Genomic DNA, 11,232 nt, shown 5'->3' on the forward strand with positions numbered 1-11,232 from the left:
ATGATTGCAGTGTTCAGTCCCACTCACAACGACTCAGATTATGGAGCAGTTTATGGTTGCACACAATAAGACCGAGACAACATTTAGGATTCAGCTGATAAGTGGCACCAAGTGTCAGGCAATGACCATCCCCCCCAAAAAAGTCTAAGCATCTCGCATTGAGATTCAATGGCATTGTCATCTCTGTATTCCCCCACCATCAACATCCTGGGGTTCACATTGACCAGAAACTTAACTAGACCAGCCACATAAATACAGTGGTTACAAGAACAGGTCAGAGGCTTGGAATTCTGTGGCGAGTAACTCATCTCGTAACTCCCAAAGCCTGGCCATCATCTACAAGTCAATACTCTCCATTTGGTTGGATGAATGCAGCTCCAACAACACTGAACTAGCTTGACTCCATCCAAGACAAAGCAGCTCACTTGATCGGCACCCTATCCATCACCTTAAATATTTACTCCATCCACCACCAGCACACAGTGGCAGCAGTGTGTACAGTCTACAAGATGCACGATAGAAACTCACCAAGGCTCCTGTGATAGCACCTTCAAAACCCACAACCTCCACTGCTTAGAAGATCTAGGACAACAGGCGCATGGGAACACCACCACCTGCAAGTTCCCCTCCAAGCCACACATCACCCTGACTCAGAAATATATTGCTGTTCCTTCATTGTTGCGAGGTCAAAATCTTGGAACTTGCTCTCTACCAGCACTGTGGGCACAAACACAAGGACTGCCGTGGTTCATAAAGGTGACTCACCACAACCTTCACAAGAGCAATTACAGATGGGCAATAAATGCTGTCTTTGCTAGCAATGCCTACATCCCATGAACATATAAAAAACCTCTGGTGACTGGTCATCTCACCTCCAGGGTGGCTGCCTTGATCTCTCAGGAGCCACCAAGACTTATCTGGAAAAGTGGAAGAATGTTGGTATGCTAGACTGCATCACATCACACACTGGCAATTCCCAAGGAAGAAAGCACTCAAATGGTGCAGAGAAGCATAGAAAGGGAAAGAACTCTACTTGTGTAATTAAACAATCTGGATCAACAAGTGACTAGAGATAGCATAAACCTAAAAGGGCTTACATGAAGGGGAAGTAGAGGTCCTGAGGAGTGGGAGAGATATCAAGAACAGCAAGAGTACAAAAAATGTGGTAAGAGCCATGGAAAGGGAATACGAGTAAATATAAATATCAAGGCTAACAGTGAAGGTTTTATTTATGAATATATTAAGGAGATTATAGGTCTATTAGTCCAACATTACTGTTGTTACTGGAATCTGCGAGTAGGGACAGAGTGGCTGCATATTTGGACAAAGATGAGATGATCAGAAAGACAGCATGGATTGTAAAGGGTAAATCATGCCTATCTACCCTAGTTGAAATTTATGAGGAGCTAAGCAATGAAATAGATAATGTAGTATCTATGGATTATAAACAGAAAATGCTGGAAACACTCAGGTCAGAAGAAATAACGTAAAAACACAAGAAATAGCAGCCCCTTCGGCCCCTCAAGCCTGCTCTGCCATTCAATACAATCATGACTGATCAGGTCGAGCAGCAGCTGTGGAGCAAGATACAGAGGTAACATTTTAGATTGGTGACATTTTGTCTTTTTTTAAAAATATGGCACAATATTTCTTTAAGGCTTTCAACAAGATTCCACAGAAGAGAATGTTAAGAAAAATGAGCATGCATAGAATTGGAAAAAAAGAAAAAGACTTGCATTTATAGGGCATCTTTTCATGACCACTGGACGTCACAAAGTGCACAATAAACCGATGAAATACTTTTCAAGTGTAGTCACTGGTGTAGTGTAGGAAACATAGCAGCCAATTTGTACACAGCAAACTCCCAAACAGCAATGGGATAATGACTAATGTTTTTGTGATATTGTTGTGGGATAAATATTGGCCCAGACTCCACAAATAATTCCCCTGCTCTTCTTCAAAATAGTGCCATGAGTTCTTTTACATACACCTTTAACATCTCATCTACAAGGGAACCTGCATAGGGAATTTGGTTAGGAGGTAGGAGAGTAGGGATAATGAGCATGTACTTAAATTGGCTGGATGTGACACATGACATCTCCCACATACCACAGCTTTTTAATGATAAATAACTTGGATGAAGGAACAAATATAGAGTCGTATATCTAAGTCTGATTACAGTAGGTGAGGTTGTACTATAAATAATGCATAGAAGAGCAGAAAGTCAGTGATATTGATAAATTGTGTGGGCAAAACTGTCCGATGGAGCTCAACTTGGGGAAAGTAAGGAAATGTGGATTACCAGTGATTTAAAGACCCAAGTACAAAAATCTCTAAAAGCTAGTGGACAGGCACAAAACAAAGTCTGAAGTGCTAAAGAAATATAAGCCTTTACCTCAAGAGGGCTTGAAGTTATGTCTATAGCTGTGCCAAGATCGGGTTCAACCCCATCTGGAGTACTGCATTCAGTTCTGGGCACTGCACCACTAGGAGGATATAGTGGCCTTAGAAGGGGTGCAGTGCAGATTCACCAGAACGATACAGGGCAAAAAAAAAAGTGAGAACAAGATGCAGACTAGACTTGTATTGCCCTTGACGGTAAAAGATTAAGGACGATTGATTTTAAAGATCCATGTCCTTTGGTGAGTCTAGAACAAGGGGTCAAATCAAACTTCAGAGCTAGGGCATTGGGGGAGTGATGCCAGAAAGCACTGCTTCACGAATAGAAATGTGGAAATCCCCCTGCAAAAAGCAGTTTAAGCTAATCAATTGAAAATTTCAAAATTGGGCAATACAAATTTGTTCAGCAAGGGTATTAAGGGATACAGTACCAAGGCAGGGAGATGAAGTTGAGATACAAAGCAGCCATGATCTAACTGAACAATGAAAGAGACTCATGGGGCAAAATAGCCTACATTTGTTCCCATTTTCCTACATGGTGATAATCTACAACGTCTTGACTGCCATGCAACAATTTCCTTGTCCCATCATGTTGCTGCTAATCATCCATAGAATGGGATGTGAAATTACTTGGCTCCATCAAACATAGCTGATGAAGTGTCAGGTCAGATCAGATCAGCCCACCTTAACATTGAAGGCTCTGGCCAAAGTAAGCTGGGGAGGGCAGCAGCAGGGAAGGAAAGAAACGCTAAGGATTTTCTCAGCAGCCAAAGATGTTGGCTTTAAACAAAAGCACTTACAGTACCTTGACAAGCTTTACAGCCACTTAAGTACTTTTGAAGTGCAGTCATGTTATGCAGGAAACAGCCAATTTTCACACAAGGTCCTACAAAAAGTAATAGGAATGACAGACTTTCTGTGGAAATAGTTTTAATCAGTTGGACAAGATGGTGTCTTGTCAACAAGTGATTTCAATGCCATGGGGAAAGAGTAGAATCCTGAAAAGGTTGCAGTTTTAATTGGTAGCATGATGAGCCAAACTATGGCAAGCGGTAAAGATTAAACTGTTAGCTGTGTACCTACCTCTGGGGGAAGTACTAAGTGAGCACCAGTCAGCACATCTTGAATGTGGCGAGTTGGATCCAAAATTGGCTCAGTAACAAAACAAAGGGTAATGGTCAACATAAAAGCAAAATACTGCGGATGCTGGAAATCTGAAATAAAAACAAGAAATGCTGGAAATACTCAGCAGGTCTGGCAGCAACTGTGGAGAGAGAAGCAGAGTTAACGTTTCAGGTCAGTGACCCTTCTTCAGAACTGCGGTAATGGTCGACAGATGTTTTTGTGAATGGAAAACAGCTTCCAGTGACATTCCACAGGGGTGTGTTGGATCCCTTGCTGTTTGTGGTACATAATGATTTGGACTTAAATGGCGGAGGCATGATTGGGAAATTTGTTAACAAAAATTGGTCATGTAGTTGTTGATAGTGAAAAGGAGAGCTGTAGACTCCAGAATGAATCAATGGTTTGGTTGAGTGGGTGGAAATGTGGCAAATGGAATTCAATCTGGATAAGTGTGAGGTAATGCATTTGGGGAGAACAAACAAAGCAAGAGAATACACAGTAAACATATTGAGAGGAGGAAGTGAGAGCTTGGAGTGCATGTCCTACCACCTTCAGGGACCTGTGGACAGGTAGATAAAGTGGTGAAGGCATATGGAATGCTTTCTTTATTGGCCGAGGTATAGAATACAAAAGCAGAGATGTAATGCTGGAACTGTATAAAATGCAGGTTGGGCCACAATGGGAGTATTCCGTACAGTTCTGGTCACCACATTACAGGAAGGACATAATTGCTCTGGAGAGCGTACAGAGGAAATTTACAGGAATGTTACCAGGGTTTGAAAGTTACAGCTATGGAGGAAAGATTGGATAAGCTAGGATTGTTTTCCTTAGAACATAAGAGGCAGAGTGACTTAATTGAGGAGCACAAAATTGAGTGGCCTAGATAGGGGAAACAGGTCCTTCCTGCCTTCTCTAACAGAGTAGAATTACCAGGGGGCACAGATTTAAGGTGAGTGATAGAAAGATTAGAGGGAACAGGAGGAAAAGCTTTTTCATCCAGAGCATGGTGGGTGTCTGGAATTCACTACCAGGAACAGTGCTGGAGACAGAAACTCTTTTAAAAAAGGTACCTGGACATGCCCCTTAAGTGCTATATAACCTGCAAGGTAGATCAGTTGCTGGAAGGCAGGATTAGATTGGGCAGCTAGTTTGTTCATCCGGCACAGACACGATAGGCTGAATGACCTCGTTCTGCACCATTATTTTTCTATGGTTCTATCTAGCAATCCTAGACATTAAAAAACTGTCCAACTACAAAGAAAAAAGATGCAAAACAATAGAGAATCATGTTTTAAGTACAATTTAGAATAGCTAATTTTTTGATCAAGTAGTCACTGTGCATAAACTTGTTTGAAAATCAACATTCACACTAATACCATTTAAAGACCGCTAGAAGTCAAAATTCGGTAGCATAAATGGCACAGCTCATACAAACAATTCAGATAGGAATGGCAACCTGATTTTACCAGAATGCAATAGTGACCAGTTTATGACATCAGTTGATACTGGCAGCAAAATGGTTAGGTACTTGGCACGTAAAGTTTAGTTACACATCTGCAAATGGTAGACAAAGACTTGCAGTATATTTCATATTTGGGAATCAACAGCACCTTCATAACTGAAGTGGTTTGTCTCCTGTTGGATCTGCTTGAGATTATGACTTTATCAAGCATGCAATCTGATCAAAAATATCTTATTTGGGTCAGCAAAAGGTAATAGAGCAGTTTCTGCAGGAAAACACCTTTGACCACCGATCCATCAGGCAGTGGTCTGCACGGAATGTCCTCAAGGCCCTACGGGAAAAGGAGACGGCGGATCCAGTCGGATGGTTCCCCGAGCAGACCGCCAAAGTCATTTGGCGGAATGCCTCATCACCAGAACTTTCAAACAAGCACCAAGATGTAGCTTGGCTGGTGGTGAGAAGGGGCCTCCCCGTCAGATCCTTCCTGCACGCCCAAAGTCTCACCCCCTCCGCGCAATGCCCCCACGGTGGCTGTGGTGGGGAAGAGATGGTTGCCCACCTCCTCCTGGAATGTGTCTTTGCAAAGCAGGTGTGGAAAGAGATGCAGTGGTTTTTGTCGAGGTTCATTCCAAGCAGCTCTGTAACACAGGAGTCTGTGCTCTACGGGCTGTTCCCAGGGACGCACACAGAGACAAACATCAACTGCTGCTGGAGGACTATCAATTCGGTGAAAGACGCCCTTTGGTCTGCCCGAAACTTGCTGGTTTTCCAGCGCAAAGAGTTGTCCACCACCGAATGTTGCAGACTGGCACATTCCAAGGTCCAGGACTACGTGCTGAGGGACACACTAAAGGTTGGGGCAGCCGCAGCAAAGGCTCAATGGGGCAAGACCACAGTGTAAGGTCCCCCCACCAAGCTGGACTGAGGGGCTGGATCCATGGGAAACCCCTCGAACTGTATCGGGAAAATTTTAATTTGCTGTAAAATGTAAAAATGTAATTGGCATGACAAATGTGAAATGGAAGGGTTGTGAGGCAACTCATGATTGTAATGAAGCAAACATTTGCACTGTTGTATTTTTTTGACTTGGTGCTGTTTGAAACTGGTAATGTAATTTTTACAGATTTATGAATAAAGTATATTTTGGAAAAAAAGCAAAAAAAAAAAAGCAAACGGTAATAGGTATTAAAACATTTGCTCCAGATCTAAACTCTGGATTGACTGGCAAACCCAACTTGTCAAAGACAAAAACTTGCAGTGATGGTCATGACCTCTGACCCAAAAATCTATACAACTAATGCAAGTACTTTTGAAGTGCAAGACAGGAAACATGGCAGCCAATTTGCCCACGTCAGGGTCCAACAATGTGATAAGGACAGATAATCTGTTTGAGATGTTGGTTGAGGGATAAATACTGGGTAAGACACTAGGGAAAAACTACCTTGCTCTTTTGAAATAGTTCCATGCAATTATTTAGATCCACCTGAAGCAGCAGATAGGGCACCTCAGTGCTGCACTAGAGTGTCACCCTAGATTGTCCTCAAGTCAGACATGAGCCCACAATATTCCAACTCAGGCAAGACTATTACCACCAAGCTATACCCACCTAAACAGCAATCCAATCTAACTGGCAGCATCTGCCAAGTTTGTGTTAAAAAGGCCCATCAAATGTACATTTACCACAAGATATACATCAAAAAAGTTTCAAAGGCATTTTAAAACAAAATATGGCACCAAGCCACATAAGGAAATTAGGGCAGATGATCAAAAGCTTGAGGTACATTTTAAGGAGTGTCTTCAAGGAGGAAAGCAAAGTGAAAGGGGGTGGTGAGGTTTAGGTAGGGAATTCTAGAGCTTACAATGTAGAGTCATAGAGTCAGTTATACAGCACTGAAACAGGCCCTTCAGCCCACTGTGTCCACACCGGCCATCAAGCCCACCTCTTCGAATCCCATTTTCCAGCACTTGGCCTGTAGCCTTGTATGCTAAGGTGTTTCAAATGCTCATCTAGATACTTAAATGTTGTGAGGGTCCCTGCCTCTATCACCCCTTCAGGCAGTGTGTTCCAGATTCCAACCACCCTCTGGGTGAAAAATCTTTTCCTCAAATCCCCTCTGAACCTCCTGCCCCTTACCTTAAAGGTGTGCCCCCTGGTTCTTGACACCTCCATTAAGGGAAAAAGTTTCTTCCTACTTATCCCATCTCTGCCCCTCAGAATTTTGTATACCTCAATCAGGTCTCCCCTCAGCCTTCTCTGCTCTAAGGAAAATAACCTAGCCTATCCAGTTTCTCTTCATAGCTGAAATGCTCCAGCCCAGGCAACATCCAGGTGAATCTCCTCTACACCTTCACCAGTGCAATCACATCCTTCCTATAGTGTAGCGACCAGAACTGTACACAGTATTCCAAGCTGTGGCCCAACTAGCATTTTATACAGCTCCATCATAACCTCCCAGCTCTTATATCCAGGGAAAAGACTCGGAGGGCAGAGTTCTGGACCGGTAAGTATAAAAAAAAACTTACCTCGGGGATTCGTGGATCATTGGGATCTCTTCAGGGACAGGTGGGACCTGTACAAGGATGGGTTGCATCTAAACTGGAGGGGTACAAATATCCTGGCTGCGAGGTTTGCTAGCATCGCTCGGGAGGGTTTAAACTAGTGTGGCAGGCAGGTGGGAACCAGAGCAGTAGGACAGCAGGTGAAATAACTGAGGGGGAACTAGTAAATAAGGCCAGTAAGACTAAGAGGAAGAGCAGGCAGGGAGCTGTTGCTGCGCACAGTGGGACTGGTGGTCTGAAGTGCATTTGTTTCAATGCGAGAAGTATAACAGGTAAGGCGGATGAACTTAGAGCTTGGATTAGTACTTGGAACTATGTTGTTGTTGCTATTAGAGACTTGGTTGAGGGAAAGACAGGATTGGCAGCTAAATGTTCCGGGAATTAGAAGCTTCAGGCGGGATAGAGGGGGATGCAAAAAGGAGTGGGGTGTTGCATAAGTGGTTAAGGAAAATATCACAGCTGTACTGTGGGAGGACACCTCGGAGGGGTCATGCAGCGAGGCAATATGGGTGGAGCTCAGGAATAGGAAGGGTGCAGTCACGATGTTGGGGGTTTACTACAGCCATCCCAACAGCCAGCGGGAGGTAGAGGAGCAGATATGTAGACAGATTTTGGAAAGATGTAAAGGTAACAGGGTTGTAGTGGTGGGTGATTTTAACTTCCCCTATATTGACTGGGACTCACTTAGTGCTGGGGGCTTGGATGGGGCAGAATTTGTAAGGAGCATCCAGGAGAGCTTCTTGAAATATGTAGATAGTCCAACTAGGGAAGGGGCCATACTGGACCTGGTATTGGGGAACGAGCCCGGTCAAGTGGTCGAAGTCTCAGTAGGAGAGCATTTCGGGAACAGTGACCATAATTCTGTATGTATTAAGGTACTTGCGGATTAGGATAAGAGTAGTCCTCGGGTGAAGGTGCTAAATTGGGGGAAGGCTAATTATAACAATATTAGGCAGGAACTGAAGAATTTAGATTGGGGGCGACTGTTTGAGGATAAATCAACACCTGACATGTGGGAGTCTTTCAAATGCCAGTTGATTAGAATCCAGGACCAGCATGTTTCTGAGGAAGGAGGATAAGTTTGGCAACTTTCGGGAACCTTGGATAACGAGGGATATTGTGAGCCTAGTCAAAAAGAAAAAGGAAGCATTCGTAAGGGCTAGAAGGCTGGGAACAGACAAAGCCCTTGAGGAATATAAAGACAGTAGGAAGGAACTTAAGCAAGGAGTCAGGAGGGCTAAAAGGGATCATGAAAAGTCATTGGCAAACAGGATTGAGAATCCCAAGGCTTTTTATACATATATAAAGAGCAAGAGGGTAACTAGAGAAACAGTTGGCCCACTCAAGGACAGAGGAGGGAATCTATGTGTGGAGCCAGAGGAAATGGGTGAGGTACTAAATGAGTACTTTGCATCAGTATTCACCAAAGAGAAGGACTTGGTGGATGATGAGTCTAGGGAAGGGAGTGTAGATAGTCTGGGTCATGTCGTTATCAAAAAGGTGGTGGTGCTGGGCATCTTGCAAAGCATTAAGGTAGAGAAGTCCCCAGGGCCTGATGGGATCTACCCCAGAATACTAAGGGAGGCAAGGGAAGAAATCGCTGGGACCATGACAGAAATCTTTGTATCCTCATTGGCTACAGGTGAGGTCCCAGAGGACTAGAGAATAGACAATGTTGTTCCTTTGTTTAAGAAGGGTAGCAAGGATAATCCAGGAAATTATAGGCCGGTGAGCCTTATGTCAGTGGTAGGGAAATTATGAGAGGGGATTCTTCGGGACAGGATTTACTCCCAATTGGAAACAAATGAACTTATTAGCAAGAGGCAGCATGGTTTTGTGAAGGAGAGGTCGTGTCTCACTAATTTGATTGAGTTTTTTGAGGAAGTGACGAAGATGATTGATGAAGGAAGGGCAGTGGATGTTATCTATATGGACTTCAGTAAAGCCTTTGACAAGGTCCCTCATGGCAGACTGGTACAAAAGGAGAAGTCACATGCGATCAGAGGTGAGCTGGCAAGATGGATACAGAACTGGCTCTGTCATAGAAGACAGAGGGTAGCAGTGGAAGGGTGCTTTTCTGAATGGAGGGCTGTGACTAGTGGTGCTCCGCAGGGATCAGTGCTGGGACCTTTGCTGTTTGTATTATATATAAATGACCTGGAGGAAAATGTAGCTGGTCTGATAAGTAAGTTTGCGGACGACACAGGTTGGTGGAGTTGCGGATAGTGATGAGGATTGTCAGAGGATACAGCAGGATATAGATTGGTTGGAGACTTGGGCGGAGAAATGGCAGATGAAGTTTAATCTGGACAAATGTGAGGTAATGTATTTTGCAAGATCTAATACAGGAGAGAAATATACAGTAAATGGCAGAACCCTTAGGAGTATTGACAGACGGAGAGATCTGGGTGTACAGGTCCACAGGTCACAAAGTGGCAACGCAGGTGGATAAGGTAGTCAAGGCGGCATATGGCATGCTTGCCTTCATCTGTCGGGGCACAGAGTATAAAAATTGGCAAGTCATGCTGCAGCTGTACAGAACCTTAGTCAGGCCACATTTAGAATATTGCATGCAATTCTGGTCACCACACTACCAGAAGGATGTGGAGGCTTTGGAGAGGGTACAGAAGAGGTTTACCAGGATGTTGCCTGGTCTGGAGGGCATTAGCTATGAGGAGAGGTTGGATAAACTCAGATTGTTTTCACTGGAACGAGAGGTGGAGGGACGACATGATAGAGGTTTACAAAGTTATGAGTGGCATGGACAGAGTGGATAGCCAGAAGCTTTTTCCCAGGGTGGAAGAGTCACTTACTAGGGGATATAGGATTAAAGCGCGAGGGACAAAGTTTAGAGGGGATGTGCGAGGCAAGTTCTTTACAGAGGGTGGTGAGTGCCTGGAACTTGCTGCCAGGGGAGATGGTGGAAGCAGGTATGATAGTGACATTTAAAGAGGCATCTTGACAAATACATGAATAGGATGGGTATAGAGGGATACGGTCCCTGGAAGTGCAGAAGGTTTTAGTTTAGACAGGCATTAAGATCGGCACAGGCTTGGAGGGCCGAATGGCCTGTTCCTGTGCTGTACTGTTCTTTGTTCTATATTCTATGCCTCAGCTAATAAAAGCAAGTACCCATATGCCTCCTAACCACCTTATCTACTGGTGCTGCTGTCTTCAGTGATCTATGGACAAGTATACCAAGGTCCCTCTGACCTACTTCCTAGGGTCCTACCACCCATTGTATATTCCCTTACCTTGTTAGTCCTCCCAAAATGCATCACCACATCTCACTTGATTAAATTTCATTAGCCACTGCTCTGCCCATCTTACCAGCCTATCCATCATCCTGTAATAAGGCTTTCCTCCTCACTATTTACAACACCAATTTTCATGTCATCTGTGAACTTGCTGATCATACCTCTATATTCACGTCTAAATCATTAATGTACACTACAAAGAACAAGGGTCCCAGCAGCGATCCCCGCCGTACACCACTGGTCACAGGCTTCCAATCACAAAACAACCCTCGACCATCACCCTCTGCCTCCTGCCACTAAGCCAAATTGCCCTGGATCCCATGGGCTCTTACCTTCTTAACCAATCTCCCATGCAGGACCTCATCAAAATCCTTACTGAAGTCCATGTAGACTACATCAACTGCTTTACCCTCATCTACACATCTAATC

This window comes from Heterodontus francisci, chromosome 3 (assembly GCF_036365525.1).
Source record: "Heterodontus francisci isolate sHetFra1 chromosome 3, sHetFra1.hap1, whole genome shotgun sequence".
Taxonomy (NCBI): domain Eukaryota; kingdom Metazoa; phylum Chordata; class Chondrichthyes; order Heterodontiformes; family Heterodontidae; genus Heterodontus; species Heterodontus francisci.